Genomic DNA, 21,079 nt, shown 5'->3' on the forward strand with positions numbered 1-21,079 from the left:
CAATACAATAATAGTGGGGGACTTTAACACCCCCCTGACTGAAATGGACAGATCATCTAAGCAAAAGATCAACAAGGAAATAAAGACTTTAAATGACACACTGGACCAAATGGACTTCACAGACACATTCAGAACATTCCATCCCAAAGCAACGGAATACACATTCTTCTCTAGTGCCCATGGAACATTCTCCAGAACTGATCACATCCTAGGTCACAAATCGGGTCTCAATCGGTACCAAAAGATTGGGATTATTCCCCGTGTATTTTCAGACCACAATGCTTTGAAACTAGAACTCAATCACAAGAGGAAAGTCGGAAAGAACTCAAATACATGGAGGCTAAAGAGCGTCCTACTAAAGAATGAATGGGTCAACCAGGAAATTAAAGAAGAATTAAAAAAATTCATGGAAACCAATGAAAATGAAAACACAACTGTCCAAAATCTTTGGGATACAGCAAAGGCAGTCCGGAGAGGAAAGTATATAGCAATACAAGCCTTTCTCAAGAAACAAGAAAGGTCTCAAATACACAACCTAACCCTACAGCTAAAGGAGCTAGAGAAAGAACCGCAAATAAAGCCTAAACCCAGCAGCAGAAGAGAAATCATAAAGATCAGAGCAGAAATCAATGAACTAGAAACCAAAAGAACAGCAGAACAGATCAACGAAACTAGGAGCTGGTTCTTTGAAAGAATTCACAAGATTGATAAACCCCTGGCCAGACTTATCCAAAAGAAAAGAGAAATGACCCAAATCAACAAAATCATGAATGAAAGAGGAGAGATCACAACCAACACCAAAGAAATACAAACAATTATAAGAACATATTATGAGCAACTCTATGCCAGCAAATTAGAGAACCTGGAAGAAATGGGTGCATTCCTAGAGATGTAGCAACTACCAAAATTGAACCAGGAAGAAATAGAAAACCTGAAGAGACCTATAACCACTAAGGAAATTGAAGCAGTCATCCAAAATCTCCCAACAAACAAAAGCCCAGGGCCAGATGGCTTCCCAGGGAATTTCTAGCAAACATTTAAACAAGAATTAATACCTATTCTCCTGAAACTGTTCCAAAAAATAGAAATGGAAGGAAAACTTCCAAACTCGTCTTATGAGGCCACCATTCCCTTGATCCCAACACCAGACAAAGACCCCATCAAAAAGGAGAATTACAGAACAATATCCTTGATGAACATGGATGCAAAAATTCTCACCAAAATACTAGCCAATAGGATCCAACAGTACATTAAAAGGATTCTTCACCATGACCAAGTGGGATTTATTCCTGGGCTGCAAGGCTGGTTCAACATCCGCAAATCAATCAACGTGATACAATACATTAACAAAAGAAAGAACAAGAGTCATATGATCCTCTCAATAGATGCAGAAAAAGCATTTGACAAAGTACAGCATCCTTTCTTGATCAAAATTCTTCAGAGGATAGGGATAGAGGGTACATACCTCAATATCATAAAAGCCATCTATGAAAAACCTACAGCGAATATCATTCTCAATGGGGAAAAGCTGAGAGCCTTTCCCCTAAGGTCAGGAAAACAGCAGGGATGTCCACTATCACCACTGCTATTCAACATAGTATTAGAAGTCCTAGCCACAGCAATCAGACAACAAAAAGAAATCAAAGGCATCCAAATCGGCAAAGACGAAGTCAAACTCTCACTCTTTGCAGATGATAGGATACTGTATGTGGAAAACCCAAAAGACTCCACCCCAAAACTGCTAGAACTCATACAGGAATTCAGTCAAGTAGCAGGATATAAAATCAATGCACAGAAATCAGTGGCATTCCTATACACCAACAACAAGACAGAAGAGAGACAAATCAAGGAGTCGATCCCATTCACAATTGCACCCAAAACCATAAGATACCTAGGAATAAATTTAACCAAAGAGGCAAAGGATCTGTACTCAGAAAACTATAAAATACTCATGAAAGAAATTGAAGAAGACACAAAGAAATGGAAAAACGTTCCATGCTCATGAATTGGAAGGACAAACATTGTGAAGATGTCAGTGCTACCTAGAGCAATCTACACATTCAATGCAATCCCCATCAAAATACCAGCCACTTTTTTCAGAGAAATGGAACAAATAATCCTAAAATTTGTATGGAACCAGAAGAGACCCCGAATAGCCACAGAGGAATATTGAAAAAGAAAAGCAAAGCTGGCGGCATCACAATTCCAGACTTCCAGCTCTATTACAAAGCTGTCATCATCAAGACAGTATGGTACTGGCACAAACACAGACACATAGATCAATGGAACAGAATCGAGAGCCCAGAAATGGACCCTCAACTGTATGGTCAACTCATCTTTGACAAAGCAGGAAAGAATGTCCAATGGCAAAAAGACAGTCTCTTCAACAAATGGTGTTGGGAATATTGGACAGGCACCTGCAGAAGAATGAAACTGGACCATTTCCTTACACCACACACAAAAATAGACTCCAAATGGTTGAAAGACCTAAACATGAGACAGGAGTCCATCAAAATCCTAAAGGAGAACACAGGCAGCAACCTCTTTGACCTCAGCCACAGCAACTTCTTCCTAGAAACATCACCAGAGGCAAGGGAAGCCAGGGCAAAAATGAACTATTGGGATTTCATCAAGATAAAAAGCTTTTGCACAGCAAAAGAAACAGTCCACAAAACCAAAAGACAACCGACAGAATGGGAGAAAATATTTGCAAATGACATATCAGATAAAGGGCTAGTATCCAAAATCCATAAAGAACTTATCAAACTCAACACCCAAAGAACAAAGAATCCAATCAAGAAATGGGCAGAAGACATGAACAGACATTTTTCCAAAGACATCCAAATGGCCAACAGACACATGAAAAAGTGTTCAACATCGCTCGGCATCAGGGAAATCCAAATCAAAACCTCAATGAGATACCACCTCACACCCGTCAGAATGGCTAAAATTAACAAGTCAGGAAACGACAGATGTTGGCAGGGATGTGGAGAAAGGGGACCCCTCCTACACTGTTGGTGGGAATGCAAGCTGGTGCAAACCCTCTGGAAAACAGTATGGAGGTTCCTCAGACAGTTGAAAATAGAGCTGCCGTACGATCCAGCAATTGCACTACTGGGTATTTACCACAAAGATACAAACGTAGGGATCCGAAGGGGTACGTGCACCCCAATGTTTATAGCAGCAATGTCCACAATAGCCAAACTGTGGAAAGAGCCAAGATGTCCATCGACAGATGAATGGATAAAGAAGAGGTGGTATATATACACAATGGAATATTATGCAGCCATCAAAAGGAATGAGATCTTGCCATTTGCAACGACGTGGATGGAACTGGAGGGTGTTATGCTGAGTGAAATAAGTCAACCAGAGAAAGACATGTATCATATGACCTCGCTGATAGGAGGAATTTTTAACCTCGGGAAACAAACTGAGGGTTGCTGGAGTGGTGGGGGGTGGGAGGGATGGGGTGGCTGGGTGATAGACATTGGGGAGGGTATGTGCTATGGTGAGCGCTGTGAATTGTACAAGACTGATGAATCACAGATCTGTACTTCTGAAACAAATAATGCAATATATGTTAAGAAAAAAAAAGAAGAAGAAGATAGTGGGAGGGGAAGAATGAAGGGAAATAAGTCGGAGGGGGAGATGAACCATGAGAGACGATGGACTCTCTGAAAAACAAACTGAGGGTTCTAGAGGGGAGGGGGTGGGGGGATGGGTTAGCCTGGTGATGGGTATTAAGGAGGGCACAGTCTGCGTGGAGCACCGGGTGTTATGCACAAACAATGAATCGTGGAACACTACATCAAGAAGTAATGATGTAATGTATGGCGATTAACATAACAATAAAAAAATTATTAAAAAAAAAAACATTGACTTATCAACACTTAGTGAAGAATGTCTCCCATGGCCCCATGTGGTCGGGTGGTAATAGCAGTAGTTACAAGTTGACACAATCCCCAACCCCTGTGGTTCTGAGAGATCCATTCAGCTCGGCTGGGGACAGTTCCCTCCAGTCCAACTTCCTGGCCCTCATGTCTCTAGGGCTCTCTGTGCTTCAGTTGCCCCCTGTGTAAAATTAAGGATTTGGGTCTCCCATCTCCCAGCCAGCTCTGCCCTCCTGGGTATCTCTGAAACCTCACTCCGCAGGACCCAGAAACTGGAATGCACTCTGGTTTCCCAATATCCCACCAAATGAATTCCTTATGAGCACAACTTCTGGGTTTATACTAACAGAGAAAACACTGCAAGCCCTGACCTTCAAAACTCAGCTTGTTCTCACTCCCTGCTGTGTTTCGAAAAAGAAAAGCTAACTTTTGCCCTCTAGGGTGGGAAATGCGAAAGGCACAAGCCCAGGGCTCAGAGTTGGGACCACAACAAAGCCCTCCATGGGCAGAGCCCACAGAGCTGGTGCTGACAGCCTTTCCATCCACCGAGTGGAAATTCTAGATGCAGAAGGTGCCCAGACGGACCCTGATTTTGTTCCCCTGCCAACTGCCGTAAACCTGTTTCTGTCCCATTGGAGTTGCAACATGGAGCCAGAAATCTGGAAGAATTTAACACCCAGTCGGTTCAGACACAGGAAAACATTGTTCAAAGCAAACACTGGAATCCCTCCCTCATCATCCAGGAATGTAGAGCCAGCAGGGTTGAGATCAGCAGCTTCTCAGAAAAGCCATCGCTCTGCTGCTCTGCTTGGGGCTGTGGCCCAGGAGGGCCAGGAAGGGCTCCAGAGCTGTTTTCTGACTGAGACATGGTCAAGGCTGGGAGGTCAGCACCCGGGGCCTCTCCCCTCCTGGGCAAACATGGGCAGGGCTGCCCGTAGCCTCTAGCTACAGAACTCACCGCTTCCCTGCCGGACCGAGCCTGCATGCAAAGGCCCTGTCCTGTCCCTGAACTCAGGAGAGGCTCAGGAGGCAAAGTGCCCTTGGAAACTGAGAGGGGCTCGGGGTGCTCTGGGATTTTCCATTTCCTTTGCCTGTGGCGGGCTGTGAAAGGGGCACTTTTCCTCGAGGAAGAAAGAAAGCTCTGTGTGCCCGGCGAGGGTGCAGCGCCTCTAACCAGAAGACGTGTGTGCTCCATGGGATGTGGCCTCCAGTGTTCACTCCGCCTGGACTGAGACTTAACTAATTCCATCTCTCCAAAGCCCTGTGCCAGGTCCCCACCCCATCTCCTCTGGTCCTGGAAGGACTGGCTTCACCCAAGGGCTACATAATGGATCCAAGAAAGACGTTACACGTTAAATCACATGTGTCACTGTGTCCCCTCTGCCTCAAATTCTGCCTAAACTCCACCCATGCAGATGCAGGCTTGAACCGAGTTGTTAAAATCTTTCTGACAATCAGTATGTAGGACAGAACCTGCAAGTTAGGAACAGTTCAAGGAGAACAATGCAGAGAATCCTAGATGGTGACTTGGCCACCGGAAGCTCTGAGAAGAGTCACCATGGCGGGACTGCTGGGCAGGGCAGCAAATCACGTGACAGCTTGTCTGTCCTTGACCCTGACCACGGCACTTACCCCACTCCTCAGCTCCGAGGGATCCACAGAAAGGGTATTTAATCCCCTCACTTAATACAGATTGAGTGCCTCCTACTGAACCAGGTGAACAAGAGGGACGCCATCCCTGCTTTCAGGGAGCATATAATCCAGACCAGAGGCTGGGAAGGGTGGTCCTGGGACCACAGCAGCAGCAGTGGTGGTGGCATGACCTGGGAGCTTGTCAGCAATGCGATTTCTCCGGTTCTACCCTGACCAACTGCACCAAAAACTGTGGAGTGACGTCCAGCCACCTGCACCCTAACGAGCCCTCAGCCGATGTTGATGGGCACAGAAGTGTGAGAATCACTGATCTGATCTGTCACCCCTTTACTGGATAATAGGGGAAAAGATTAATTTAAAAGGTTAATGGTCTGCTTCGGGAAAGGCTTAGAAATGGTGTGTTAATATGCTCCTGGATTCAAAACAGCTGTGTCAAACTGTGGTGTCACTGAAAATTTTTGATTCCAGTTTCAGGAACACTTTTCCACGTCAGTTTGGTCACTGGTGGGTCCTAAAATTTTATTATGATGGAGAGGCGAGAGTCGTTTCTCCACTCATGAGCGACGAAGCAGGTGGGATCTTTTACGAGGCAGCAACCACCCCAGCTTTGTGGAAGGCTGTTCACTCTGTTGCCTTTGGGCTCCCCGCTCAGCTAATTCTTGTTGGCCACCAAGGAGAGGACACAACCAGACTTTCTAACTGAGTTGATTTTTAAATAAACTGACCAACTGATGAAGTTAAATTTTGTTCATCCATTCAGCAAATGGCTTCCATGTTGCCAAACTCAATTACCTGCTTTGCATTTAGTACCAAGCTTGTCTGATCTATTGGCAGCCTTGGATCCCACTGGCCACTCTCAAACTTCCTCTTCTCTCTCTTGGTTTCACAACCTCACTGCCTGCTATTTCAGGCTCATTGCCAGATCCTGCTCCTCTGCTCTGCTTTTAATTCAAGAGAGCCCAGTGCTCTGTCCTGGGTGCCCTTCTTTTCCCCATCTGCACACCCTCCTGGTCTAACACCATCACTGCGCCATGACTCCCACATATGCGTCTCCAGGCTTCCCTGAGCTCTTCCCTCAACTTCAGGCTCATGTATCGAACCCCCTGCCAGACATCAATTCTCGGATGTTCTATGGGTGCCTAAGAACTACCCAGTTCAACACTGAGGTCTACACACACCAAGACCTACTCCTCGTCTGGTCTTCCCCATTCTATTAAATAGCACCACGAACAAACCTTTTGCCAAAAAACTAGGGAGTTTTCTTTCCCTTCCCCTTCATTCTTAAGATCCAATATATCATCAAGTCATGTCAACTCAGCCTGTAGAAATATCCTGAATCCATTGTTTTGTCTCCATGTTATCATGATGACAACTACTACCAATAATAGTAATAATAACTCATACTGTGAGGGGGAGACGAACCATGAGAGACGATGGACTCTGAAAAACAAACTGAGGGTTCTAGAGGGGAGGGGGGTGGGGGGATGGGTTAGCCTGGTGATGGGTATTAAAGAGGGCACGTTCTGCGTGGAGCACTGGGTGTTGTGCACAAACAAGGAGTCATGGAACACTGCATCCAAAACTAATGATGTAATGTATGGTGATTAACATAACAATAAAAAAATTTTAAAAATAAAAATAAAATAAAATATAGGGAAGACAACATGGATGGATCTTGATGGCATTATGCTAAGTGAAATAAGTCTTAGTTCACTTGTGAACTCTTACAGAGGGTAGAATGGTGGTTACGAGGGGCTGGGAGGGTGGGAGAGATGGGGAATGCTGGTCAAAGAATACATACTTCTAGGTAAAGATGAATAAGTTCTGGGGATTTAATCACAGCCGTCTTTTTTTAATGCACACCTTTTTTAATATAGTTAATAATACGGTATTACATACTTGAAAGTTGCTAAGAAAGTAAATCTTAAGTGTTTTCATCACAAAAAAGAAACAGTAATTGGGTGATGTGGAGGTGTTAGCTAGCCTACAGTGGTAATTACATTGCAATGTGTAAGTATATCAAATCAACTCATTGTGTACCTTAAACTTACATAATGTTGCATGTCAATTATATCTCAATAAAACTGTAAAAAAAATAAGAACTCATAGCGTGGTGCAATGTTTTCCATGTATTAACTCATTAAGCCTTCCCAACAAACCTAGGAGTTAAGTGCTACTAGGATAAAATGGAGGCCCAGAGAGGTTCAGTGACTTGCTCAAAGCCAAAGCCCATTTGGACATGGGCACCAGGATCCACGTGATTAAACATTCTCAGTGCTGCCTCCATATCCACCAGGATACTCACACAGCCTCCAAACTGGCCTCCCTGCTTCTATTCCTGTCTCCATACAATTTATTTTATACACACAGCAGCCAGAGTGGTCTTTCTAAAACACGCGCCAGTATTCACATCCTTCCCCGAGGGTTTCCACATAGCCCTTGGAATGAAATCCAAACGCCTATGAAGTTTGCCTCTCTCCCTTCCCACTCCAATCATATTGCCTTTCTCTTTGTCCTTAAACTCACCAAATTGCAGCCGTTCCCTCCACCTGCAATGGTCCTCCCCGCACATTTTCCCATAGCTGGCTTCTGATCATTGTAGACCTTAGCTCAGTGGCACCTTCTCAGAAAGGCTTTCCCTAGCTTTCAATCTAAACTAGCCCGTCAACCCGTCTCCATCACATCACCTTATTTTATTTTCATTATAGCATTTATCACCATCTGAAATTATCTTAAGTTTGTTTACAATTTATTTTCTGCCTGCACTGTTAGAGTTTCAGTTCCATGGGACAAAAGAGCTTGTCTGTCTTTTCCCGTATATATCCCAGGATCTGAAACTGTGGAAACACTCACTGAGAAAAGTGAATACAGCAGACCCCCACCCTTCTGGGTGCCACCATATACATTTCCACTATAGTACAAGGGGGTTTATGACAAAAGAAGACACAAGGTATCATGAGAATATCAGGGGTGATTTCTCACCCAGCCTACAAAGGTCAGGATGCTATCTGGGGGCAGAACTGACTTCATTTCATTTCAACAAAATTATTCTGGGGCCAGACCTGGCTGTTACATAGATGGGTGAGGTCAGTGGTCTACTTCCCTGGTTCCAGAATCACCTAGAGAACCTAGTAAGACCCAGGCTGTTGGGTGCCAGCCCCAGAGTTTCTGCAGAATTTGCAAATCTAACAAGTTTCCAGGTCAAGCTGGTGTTGCCAGCTGGGGCAGCGGGGGGGGAATTATGAGAAACTGAACCAAGTTAATGGCAGTGAGAACGAACATCAGGGACAGAACATGGCCACAACTAAGTATAGGGCTGAAGGAGCAAGAGGGGTCTAGAATGATTGCTTAGGTCTTTGAGTTGGGGGACAGACAGAGAGGGAGAGCAGGCTTGGGGAAAGTCTGCCTCATTTCATTTGGGGCATTATAGAAAAACCAGGTAGTCATGCCTACTGAGCAATTGTCTATGTGAACTTGGAATCCAAGAAAATGGACATGGTTATAGATATACAGATTTGGTAAAAAGATGAGGCCAAAGATTGAGTTGAGAACAGGCATGAGAACTGAATCGTGAAAAAAAATCAATATTTAAGGAATGGGAAGAAAAAAGAGCCCATGAGGAGACTGGGCAGAGACTCCGGAGAGGAGGAAGAACTGAAGGAGTAGGAAGAAGCCAAGAGAGGGTATCTGCAAGGAGACTATGGTATAGTTTTTTTTAAAAATGATTTTTGTCTCTCATTCCTGGCACAAAGCTCCTAAAACCTTTGGAACTTATTGCCTCTTGTATGCTCAAGAGATAGCTCATGGGGGAGCTCTAGATAGAGCTTCAGGATGGTGGCTGATGGCCAGAAAGACCAACCAGGTAATTATAGGGTTAGGGAGAAGGGCTGGCCATCAAGTTCAATCACTGATGGCCATTAATCTAATCAATCATGGCTACAAAATGAAATCGCTATGAAAATCCCTAAGTGATGGCGTTCAGGGAACTTCTAGGATTATGAACACATCAACTTGCTGGGAAGGTGATGGACCTGGAAAAGGTGTGGAAGCTCTGTACCACGGCCCCCCCCCATCTCTTCCATGTGACTGTTCCTGACTATATCCTATTTAATAGGGGAAACATAAGTAAAGCATTTTCTTGAGTTCTATGAGTCATCCTGACAAATTATCCAACCAGATGAAGGAGCTGTGGGAAATCCCAAATGTATAGCCAGTTAGCCCGATGTACAGGTGGTCCCTGGGACTTGAAACTGGCATCTGCAATGGGGCAGTCCATTAAAGTCGGCACTAGGAACACATCTATGAGAGCGATTCCATAAAATGACAGGGTAAAAGCCAGAATTTGGAGAGCTGTGGAGTTAAAAGGGAAAGAGGAAATCGAGGATAAGGAATGTAATGACACATCACAAATGGAGAACCATGTGTGTTAGCACTGCCTCAAGATGACACATTCTTCATTCCATTTATTCCTTACCATAAACCTATGAGAGAGCATCACCACTCTGAAGAGAGAGAAACAGCCTCGGAAAAATCGAGCAATCTTCTCAAAGTCCTACACTGAGTATATGATGAGGTTAGAATTCAAAACCAAGGGAGCACCTGGCTGGCTCATTTGGTAAAGCATGAGACTCTTGAACTCAGGGTCGTGAATTCAAGCCCCACATTGGACATACAGCCCACTTTAAATTAATTAATTAATTTTCTTAAGATTTTTTTTTAATTTATTTAACAGAGAGAGACACAGCGAGAGAGGGAACACAAGCAGGGGGAGTGGGAGAGGGAGAAGCACGCTTCCCGCGGAGCAGGGAGCCTGATGTGGGACTCGATCCCAGGACCCTGAGATCGTGACCTGAGCCGAAGGCAGACGCCTAACGACTGAGCCACCCAGGCGCCCATTAATTAATTAATTAAAAAAAAAGAATTCAAAACCAATTCAGTCAAATTCTAATACCAGTGTTCTCAACTAGGATGCCATGATTGCCTATGTAGAAACCCAAACAAATCTACAAATAAATTATTAGCATTAGTGAGTTTAGCGAGGTTGTTGGATACAAAGGCAGCATATCAAAATCATTTGCATTTCTAAACATCAGCCATAAACATAAAATAAAATGTCTAAAAAGATACTGTGTACAATTGTTTCAAAGATATCAAAGTTAGGAATAAATCTAACAAAAGATGTGCAAGTCTTCTCTATGGAAAATTATATCTTACTGAACAAAACATGTTTAAACATCTATATAAATGAAAGGAGGTACCATGTTCATTGTAAATAATGCCAATTCTCCTAAAATTGGGCCATAGATTTAATGTAATCTCAAACAGAATCCCAACAGGATTGTTTGTAGAAACAGACAAGCTGATTTTAAAGTTTATTTAGATATAAAACGAGCTGAGAATAGAGAAGGTAATCTTGAAGACGAATAAACTTGAGGAATGTGCTAGATTTCAAAACTTATAAAGCCCGAATAATTAAAACAATATAGAACGGCATTGTCTACAATGTGCAACATTGGATAAATGGACAATTGGGTAGAGTAGAAAGCTCAGAAAAGACTTTTAGTAATGGCTCTGCACAGCAGTGAGTGAAGGACAGTATTTTCATTAAATGGTGCTAGATCACTTGGTGTCCATCTGGAAAAATAATTATCTTCTCATAGCACCCAAAAACTCAAGTCCAGGCGGGTCGTACTGTTGGAAGTAAAACAATAAAGCTTCTAGAAGATGACAGAGGAAAATAACTTCATGCCCTCGGGGTAGAAAAAGATTTCTGAAAGTTAAGAACTTCTGTTCACACTCTGGAAAACAGTATGGAGGTTCCTCAAAAAGTTGAAAATAGAGCTACCCTACAATCCAGCAATTGCACTACTGGGTATTTACCACAAAGATACAAACGTAGGGATCCGAAGGGGCACCTGCACCCCAATGTTTATAGCAGCAGTGTCCACAATAGCCAAACCGTGGAAAGAGCCAAGATGTCCATCGACAGATGAATGGATAAAGAAGATGTGGTATAATATACACAATGGAATATTATGCAGCCATCAAAAGGAATGAGATCTTGCCATTTGCAATGACGTGGATGGAACTGGAGGGTGTTATGCTGAGTGAAATAAGTCAATCAGAGAAAGACATGTATCATATGACCTCACTGATAGGAGGAATCCTTAATCCCAGGAAACAAACTGAGGGTTGCTGGAGTGGTGGGGGGTGGGAGGGATGGGATGGCTGGGTGATAGAATCATTGGGGAGGGTATGTGCTATGGTGAGCGCTGTGAATTGTGCAAGACTGTTGAATCACAGATCTGTACCTCTGAAACAAATAAAGCAATCTATGTTAAGAAAAAACAAAAAAGAAGAAGAAGATAGCGGGAGGGGACGAATGAAGGGGGGGAAATCGGAGGGGGAGACGAACGATGAGAGACGATGGACTCTGGAAAACAAACTGAGGGTTCTAGAGGGGAGGGGGGTAGGGGGTTGGGTTAGCCCGGTGATGGGTATTAAAGAGGGCACGTTCTGCGTGGAGCACTGGGTATCATGCACAAACAATGAATCATGGAACACTACATCAAAAACTAATGATGTAATGTATGGTGATTAACATAACAATAAAAAATTTAAAGAGAAAAAAAAGAACTTCTGTTCGCTGGAAGACACCATTAAGAGAATGAAAAGACAAGCTTCTGTCTGAGAAGATTGTGGTCTTCCATATAACCAAAAGAGGCTTGTATGTAGAATATATTTTTTTAAATGTTTAGGGGCACCTGGCTGGCTCAGTCGGTGAAGCATGTGACTCTTGGTCTCGGGTTTGTGAGTTTGAGCCCCACATTGGGTGTAGAGAATACTTAAAAATAAAATCTTAGAAAAATAAAAATAAAACAAAAAAAATTTAAACCCTACAATCAATAAGAAAAAGGAAAAAAAACCCAGAAAATCAGCGGAGAAACTTGAATAGTCTCGTCACGAAAGAAAATATGCAAATGACACAATAAACAAACGAGAAGTTACTCAACCCACAGGGAGTGTGCATTAAAACCACAATGAGATACAACTATACCTCCTAAGAATGGCTACAATTTTTTTAAACTGACAACACCAAGTGGAAAAAAGAGGTAGAACAATGTGACCACCCATAGGACTGCCGAGGGGAATGTAAACTGAACACAATTTGACAGCATCTACTAAAGACAGACATATGGTCCCTCTTCGACTTAGCAATTGCACACCCAGGTTCAGAAAAGTGTAACATGAAAACGCATGGTCAAAAGTGTTTCTAACTGTGATAGTTATGATAGCCAAAAATTGAAAAGAACCCGAATACCCACCTGGAATCCCAAGATTTTTACCTGGAGTAAAAAGGATAAATACAGTGATACATCCATTACATGGAACAGTATGAAGCAATAGAAAGAAATAAGGGACACCTGAGTGCAACCACATGCATGAATCTCACAAACATAATACTCAGTGAAAGAAGTCAGGCAAAATGCAGTGTCTAGGAATACATTTACTCAGTGTAAAGGACTGGCGTTATGACCACAGATTCAGGATAATAGTTACCTCTGAGAATTAGAGAAGAGGTAGGTAAAGGGCAGGGACGGACTGGGGGGTGCGAGGGGTCGAGGGTCCTGAGGCTGGCGGCGTCCTACCTCCTGATGAGGGTGGCTGTTACCAGGTGTCCGCTTCCGATAAGTCACAAAGATGTAAGCTATATGTCTTTGTGCACTTGATGCATATTTCAAGGTTTTTTTTAAATAATTAAGATATAAGGATGGCAGGGGAAGGGAGTGGGCGGGGCAAGCAGAAATGGGGCAAAAGTTGCTAAAAGGAGGGGTGAGGTGAGGGTGAGTGTGGGGGGCTGTGTGCGCGCCCCTGTGAATGATTCTCTTTAGCACCAGTGACGAAACTCATACTGGAAGATGGGGCACAGGAGGTTACAGAGGATCCGGTGTAATGGAAAAACAAGTGGGCAGTTGGGTGGGGGAGGGCTGAGTCTTCATGACTGTGAGTAAAATAATGGAGCATTAGGCCAGAGAACACATTAGCAAAAGAACACAGGGCCTGGAAAAGTAGTGCAGGTGGCTTGCCCTGATCAAAGAAGGCCTGGCCATCAGCCAGTGACTTTTAGGCTATACTTAGCAAACTGGTCCTTGTCTCCTTAAGGCCAAAAGTAAGCATCGAAAGCCAACAACAAAATCATTCTCTCCCACGTTCCTAAAAGCCTTAAAAATGATGAAGGTAAAATGAACATTTATTTTCGACATAAACAATGAACACTGAAAATCAAAGTAGGCCAAGGATTTCTCAGGCAGCAGGCCTGACCTGCTGCTGCACCTTCCTGGCATCTGGCCTCAACAAGGCACTCACTGTCACTTGGCAAACCTTTTCTTCCGTTCCCGTTGATTCCACAAGCCCCGCCCTCCGTGGAGCCACGGGTTCTACGGCCCATCTTCTCTCTCTGCAGTGGAGTCCCCACCGTGCCATCTGTTGTAGGCCATGGACCTGAAGTTGGTCCATTCCAACTTAAAATACCTCCTCTTAGACACCCTCCTCAGAGCCTGTTCTAGCTGTCCGTCTGTCCTGGCATCAGAGATATTGTAGCCTGGGGGAAACTAGGACTGGGGAAGTCCCATGAGGTCCTGGGGAAGAAACAGGGCTAGGGGCCAGCCAGGGGCCGGTAGCTGGTAGAGAAGTCCGAGCTGAGACTCCACAGGGTGGCTGAAGTTGGAACAGCAAAGGACCAAATCAGGAGCCAGCAAAGTGATGTTAGGAGAGGTCAAGCAGGCAATAGGATCAGAGGTCCCCCGGGGACCAGGCACCCAAAGCCATGTAGGAGTATGGCATGGGAGTTCAGAGCTTGAGCCTTGGTGTCAGGTGGTGTTAGGTTCCGGTCCTGGACGTGGCTAGCCAGCGGTATAAATTTGGACTGGTTACTGACCTCTTTTGCCCTCATATTTGTCTGGCAAAGTGGGAATTGGATAAACATAAGGGTGGGGATGGGCATGGGGTTGGGGTTAGGGATGGGGATGGGCACAGAGTTGGAGATGGGGGTGAGCATGGGAATGAGCATGGGGAGGATGAAGGCATGGGGCTGGGCATAGAGTTGGGGATGGCCTAGGGACAAAGATGGGGATGGGCCCAGGAAGGGGTTCAGACCCACGGGTCAGGCAAGCCTTTGGGTGTGAGAGACTGATACATCTTTGTCCTCAAAGATGCTGAGCCTCTCAAGGGCTAAGACCAGGTCCTAGCCCAGGCTTGGCCCTGGCAGGAGTGAAACAAGGAAATGAACTTGCACGTGTACATGAGCAAGAATATCAGCCTCACTGGGTGTTTGCTGCCTTTTCAAAGCTTGCTTCTGTCCACCCCTTTGCAGGTCGGAGCTCATTCCTGGCAGTGACAGCGCTAGATGCTGGGGGTGTTTGCCATCTCGGGACTTGGTGACAAGTCCTGGGAGCAGAGCAGTGGGTGCGCACATTCGTCTCTCCTCCTGCCTCTGGTCACACCTTCCTCAGCCTCTCCCAACCAGCCTCACCCCCTGCCTCCTCACCAGCGTTTTCCAAGTGTCTCTCTCCTCTGCTCCTCCCCTTCTGCGTTCAAACATCCCCACAGCTCCCCGCCTCTAAAAAATTCTTCCCTTGACCCCGAGCTTCCCTGACTTCTATTTTTCTTCTTTTCTCAGTCAAAATTCCCCAGGGAGTGGCCTGTACCCGCTGCAGCTCTTTTCCTCACTCCCCAAGGCCCTGCAGCCTGGCGTCCATCCCCACAGCTCCTTGACAGCCACTGGGCAGGAAGGAGCTAGTGGGGTGACACATCAGCAGAAGGCACAGCGATCGGGGACTCCAGAAAGTGGGGGGGCAGGCAGGCATCCACACACAGAGACACACACATGTGCACACATACACACAATGATGCACCAATTCCAATATGGCACCCAAGGGGCTCTCAGTCTGACTAGAGGGAATGAGGGGGGAAGCCCAGGGCCATCCATGGCTCAGCCTGCAGACTCCAGACCCCTAATGGTGGCAGCAGCAAGAGGGCAAAGCAAGGCTGCTAGAATTGCTACACCCAGACCGGGGCTTTGTGAGGCCTGAACATTGCACAGCCTGGGGAAGAAGCCACCATTGTGCCCTGCACGAGTCCCAGCTGCAAACCCTTGGAAGACATCCCTGAAATAACGTCCACTACAGTGGAGGGAGGGAAGTGCTCTGAAGTCTGAATTTGAACCCAAGAACTCTGGCTTCCCATATTCTTGCCTCTCTGCTGCCCTCATACTGACTCAGTGTAGCTCAAGCAGGTGCAAAACCGGAGCGGCCAGTGCAGGGTGGCCCCTGGGGCTGGGGCTACCAGAAACATCACCGTGGGGGCCCCAAAGAGGCACCTGTTCTCACTACCCCGTCTACACTGTAGTACCTGCATTGATCATAAGGTTTACTGAGTGTTATTTTTTTTAAGATTTTATTTATTTATTTGAGAGAAAGCACATGAGCAGGGGCAGAGAGAGGGAGAAGCTGACTCCCCTGCTGAGCAGGGAGCCCCATCTGGTGCTCGATCCCAGGACCACAGGATCCTGACCTGAGCTGAAGGTAGATGCTTCACCGACTGAGCCACCCAGGCGCCCGCCTGGGTGTTATTTTTATTTAATGTCACCTTTTATACCCTGTTCTTATTTTTAAATAAGCCACTTGAATATTCATTATTTTTTTTAAATCCATGGTTCACGTGGCTGTTGATTTTTCCCCTGCAGTTTCCTCTAGGTTCTTAACAGTGAAGGCATCTACCAATCCTAGCTTAATAGTCTCTCTGTCCTGAGCTCTGTCCAGAGGCCGTGCATCTCTGGGGCGACGGGACACATGACCCCCCCGCCGCCCGGAAGAAAACATGAGTATATTGTGTGTGTGCGTGTGTTTTGTTTTCCTGTTTAAGTAGAATTGTAAAGTGTAAAATCCCCTGACCGGTTTTGTTAAACGTGCCCACGCCCGAGCCCTCTGCCAACAAAGTTAATCAGGATCTGGGCGATGGGCCCTGGACGTCAGTATGTGTGACAGAGTCCCCTGGGAGGTGTGTGACCAGAATTGGGAGCCTGACACCCCGGGAATCCTCAAACAAACAGAAGACTCCCGAGGAGGACCCGCCCTCCGGGTGGCAGCCAGGTGTGTGCATTTTCACGGTCACCCTGGACTCTCCCCGTCAGAGACACCTGCTGCTCCAGGCAGACTCTTACCTGAGAGGTCTCCGTGACTCCCCATGCTTCCTTCAGGTCTCTGGTGGTTCTCCTGCCCGGTGCTTATATTTCAACGGCAAATGGCCCCTAGTCCTCGATCCCACCTCCGCATTGGTCTTCTCACTGCTGCCAGCCATCCTTTCTCTACCACCCTCGTGGGCGGTCCAGGAGTCTGACATCAGTGTAAATGGGGGCATTGTGACATCAACAGCCACCGTGCTCCCCCACCCATGAATATTCTGTGCTTGCTCTCTTCCTCCTCGGTGAGCCACACAGTCCTCAAACCCTGGCGCTGGAACAATCCTTCCTGCCGCCTCAGTGAAACGCCTACTATGTGCCGGGCATGAGCTCGTTTAGGATCTCTGATGGCAGGGGAGAAGGCGAGACATGGAGTCTCTTCATTTTAACACATATTTATCCTGCACCACACCTGGCCAGGTACAGAGATGGATGAGACTGGTGGTCACTTCCTTGGTGCCAGAATCATCTAGAGAGCTTATCAGGACACAGATTATTGGTCCCAGCCTGGAGTTTCTGATTCAGTACCTGAAGGGTGGAGCCCAGGAATTTACCTTTCTGGCAAGCTCCTTACAGCATTCTTCTGAAACAGAATGCTCTTTGGATGAACAGGAGAGAGAACTGTTGTCACCAAGAAGCTGTTTGGAATCAGCCCCCTCCCCCTCCACTCCAGTGACCTGTCCACATTTGCAGTGGGGTGTGCGTGCAGCTTCTATTCTCACCTGTGACCCCCAACTCTGAAAGATCCTCCAGGATTCAAGGAGGACCGGCACAGAGCCGGCTGGAAACACGGTGGTGCCATTGCAGGTTTCAATTTGGGACAGCACTCCAGAGCCAGGCTGGACTTGTCTGTTCCAGAGTCATCTGGTGATTCCTCTGACACGTCTTCTCTCTGCCCGTTACATGAGCCCGCCCTTCCTGACTGTCCATGAGCCAAAGCCCCACACAGACCCTTCCTTGTTGCCTTGCTCTGTCCTGACATCAGGTCTTTGCATGCATTCCCACACCATAATTCCCACGCCAGTGGGGCCATGGCTCCAGCCTCTCCTCAGGTGTCATGGAGAATATGCCAAACAAGGATGGAGGGTCCCTGGCCTGGTTGTTGGGAGGTGCTCTAGGGCATGCATGAGCAAGAAAGGAAATGAGGTCTAGGAAAATTCCATCCTCTCTCCCGACAAGTCTAGGGAAGACTGTGGGCATCTTTGTATACAAAGGTCAGGGGCAGGGCTAGGTTTGGAGTGGGGAGGATGGCAGGTGACCTAGCCCATGGTTTCACAAGAACCTCCAAAGATGAAACCTTTGAAGCCTTGGGCAGCTTGAAGGAGTTGTTTGAGCTACTTGTAGGCCTAGCTCTGCAGGTAACAGGGGCTGGGGCCCAGCTGGGAGCCAGACCTCTGGACCAATCAGTTAAAGAACCAGAGTGACACTGAGGAGTGACATCAGTCCTGCCACCTGACAGCACACAGACAGTGTTTCAGGAGGCCATGATGCTAATCACATCCGCGTCTATGTTGTTCATGGTGAAACTCCAAGTCTCGGAAAGAAAATCTATAGCCCGAGTTATTTTCCTCCCACAGGCCTGGCCTGGCCCTTGTTGGCTTTAAGGAGGTGCATTTTTCCCTCCTCTGTGGGCAGCAAATTCCCCACGAGTTAGCATAATGTGCATCTGGGCTCACCCACTGGCTTCCATTGGCTGTGAGAGGGACAAGCCAAGCAAGTGTGCAAAGCAGGTCTTTGTGCCACCCTGGTGCTCACCAACCTGGAGACGCCCATAGGCTGCCAAGGTCCCTCAGTGTACCTCACCAGCCTGGTCACTGGCCCTCCTTGTCACCTCCCAACAGACAGATGCTGAGCATCGTTCCTTCCCTTCATTCAGTGCAGAATGAGTTAAGGCGCCCCGGGTTCAAGAGCTGGCTCTCGGTCCCCTGTGCTTGCACCTGTGCCAAGTACTCTTCTCAACTTTTCACACACTAACTGATCCAATGTTCAAAATCTGCAACATGGACCTAACATGTAGGTTCTACTATTTTAATCCCCATTTCACAAATGAAGAAACCAAGGCACAGAGAAGTCAAGTGAGTAGCGCACAGATACACCTTTCCTCAGTAGAAGAATCAGACGTGCCAACTCTGGAGTGTATGCCATTAAGAAGGGGAAATCAAGGGCGCCCAGGTGGCTCAGTCGGTTGGATGTCCGACTCTTGGTTTTGTCTCAGGTCATGATCTCAGGGTTGTGAGCATGAGCCCCACATTGGGCTCCATGCTCAGCACAGTGTTGGCTTGGGATTCTCTCCCTCTCCCTCTGCCCCTCCCCCTGCCCTCACTCATGCTCTCTCGCTCTCTCTAAAAAAAAAAAAGAAAGAAAGAAAAAATAAGGGGAAACCAGTTAGCTCTCTGCATCAGTTCAATGTGAGAACCCACTCAGAATCCGTGGTGGGCTTGCCCGGACCCCCAGCTCCTACCTCTCCTACATACGCTGTTCTTTCTCCTCACCTCTCCCCAGATCACTGACTAAATGGACACAGATGTATCTCTTTGGCCCACACACTTGGATTTTCTATGAAAACTGAAAAGAAAATCAGGAATAAATCAATACTTTGGGTCAGAAGTTTATCAGCTCTCCCTGTGGGTCCCCAGCTTGCTTCTGGGGTGTCAAACACCAGCACACATCAACCCGTCCCAGTAAGGTCCCCCCACAGCCCTGTCTCTCCAGTTGAATAAGTCCAAAAAGGACATACAATCAAATCAGGCAGTCCACTGCCTGGCCTCTGGCCTGTGGCATGGCCTGAAACAATCCAGTTCCCTTGAGAATGCAAATAGCAGGTGAAGAAAGAACTGGCACTTGGCAACAGTGCCAAAGCTTAAAGCATACCCTGAATGGCATAAAGGCCAGGAGGAATTGTGGAATCAATTGTGTTGCAATCAGATGATATCCCTTTTATTACACAGGTTTACTTCCCTCTCAAGTTGTATCCTTATTTGTAGAAGAAACAGTTTCCTACAGTCTAGAGTGTACTGATAACATCTGCATGGTGTTCTTTAACTGGTTCCTCTGTCCCCTGTGAATTGGTCATAAGATCTAGAGCCTGGACTGGGTCCAGTTTCGCTTTTCCATAGACGGTGTTGTAAGTAGTAGGAATGTAATGCCGAGTTGTCTCTCTTTTTGTGATGTTAGCAGCTGTTAATGATTGCGGATGAGAAAAGGTACTTAATCAGGAGCTTCGAATTGATATCTTCATTCTATCATTCCTTCTCTATTTTTTATGCAGAATACATCTATAAGAAGACACTCCTCATCAACTCTTTGCTTACACTGAGGCTTAGTACATGGGAAAAGGACAACTCATGGATTTTTTTTTCTCATTTATCAGTCTTCAAAATAATAAATTGGATATTTTGCATGCTCCAAAAGTGACTGAAGTTATTGGGTTTTGTGATGAACTCAGACTTAAAGAAATTTGAGATGTTTCAATCCATTGCAGTCCCTATTCTTACAAATGCTCAAACTGTCCCTTCTCTAGCCAGTCAGAACCTTTTCAAGCTGGTTCCTGAGTTCTTTTGACATGAGCCTAGATGTGCTTGATAGCTCCCTTGTCTTTTTATGACAGGCTGTTCTGGGTGCATCTAAAATGTAAGATAATTTCTCTAAGGAGCCCTCTTCCTTTGGTGTGGAATGGTTGTTGGAGGCCACAGGAGACTCACTCCCACAGCTATGTTTGGCCACATCCGAAGCCCTCCCCAGATGTTCTCCACAGGTCCTTCATGCAGGGCTCTGCCAGGAACAACCCAGCATACCCCATAACATAGTGTCTTTAGGCGGATTTCCAGGGATCCATGGCTGAGCTACGAACCACATTTATTTCACTCGAGCACTTGTGGGTCCAGAATTCAAGGAGGGCTCAGCTGGACAGTTCTCCAATCCACATGGCATCAGCCAGGGCAGCGGAACTAAAGGGTCTATTTCCAAGATGACTTCTTTATTCCTTGTCTGGCCTCCTGATGCTCCCTAGTCTCTCCCTTCCTTTCTCTCTCCCCATGGTGTCTCATCCTCCAGACCTGTCCATGTGGCTTGGGCTCCTCACCAGCACGATAGTCCATGATAGGCAGGAGATAGAAACCACAAGGCCAGTTAAGGACTTCCCTAGAACTAGCACAGCTTCACCTCCACCCTGTTCTATTGGCCAGAGGAGTCACAGCATTTGCCCAGATTCATAAGAGTGGTGCAATAGATCACACCTTCTGGAGCAATGACAAGGACAAACTGCAGAAGAGCATGGGAGGTGAGAGGGATTGTCATG

The 21,079-nt window shown here is 46.2% G+C and overlaps 1 protein-coding gene across 2 annotated transcripts in view; it reads right to left on the minus strand.

Annotated features, from left to right (window-relative positions):
• Positions 1–16,927, minus strand: part of CDRT4 (CMT1A duplicated region transcript 4) — a 44,669-nt gene extending 27,742 nt beyond the window's left edge. For both annotated transcript variants that reach the window (XM_025864278.2, XM_025864277.2), the window contains exon 1: positions 16,765–16,927. The gene's annotated coding sequence lies outside the window, so the exon portion shown is untranslated. The remainder of the gene's footprint in view (positions 1–16,764) is intronic.
• Positions 16,928–21,079: the final 4,152 nt, after the last annotated feature.

This window comes from Callorhinus ursinus, unplaced genomic scaffold (assembly GCF_003265705.2).
Source record: "Callorhinus ursinus isolate GAN/ISIS: 27379988/994484 unplaced genomic scaffold, GSC_fseal_2.0 scaffold43, whole genome shotgun sequence".
Taxonomy (NCBI): domain Eukaryota; kingdom Metazoa; phylum Chordata; class Mammalia; order Carnivora; family Otariidae; genus Callorhinus; species Callorhinus ursinus.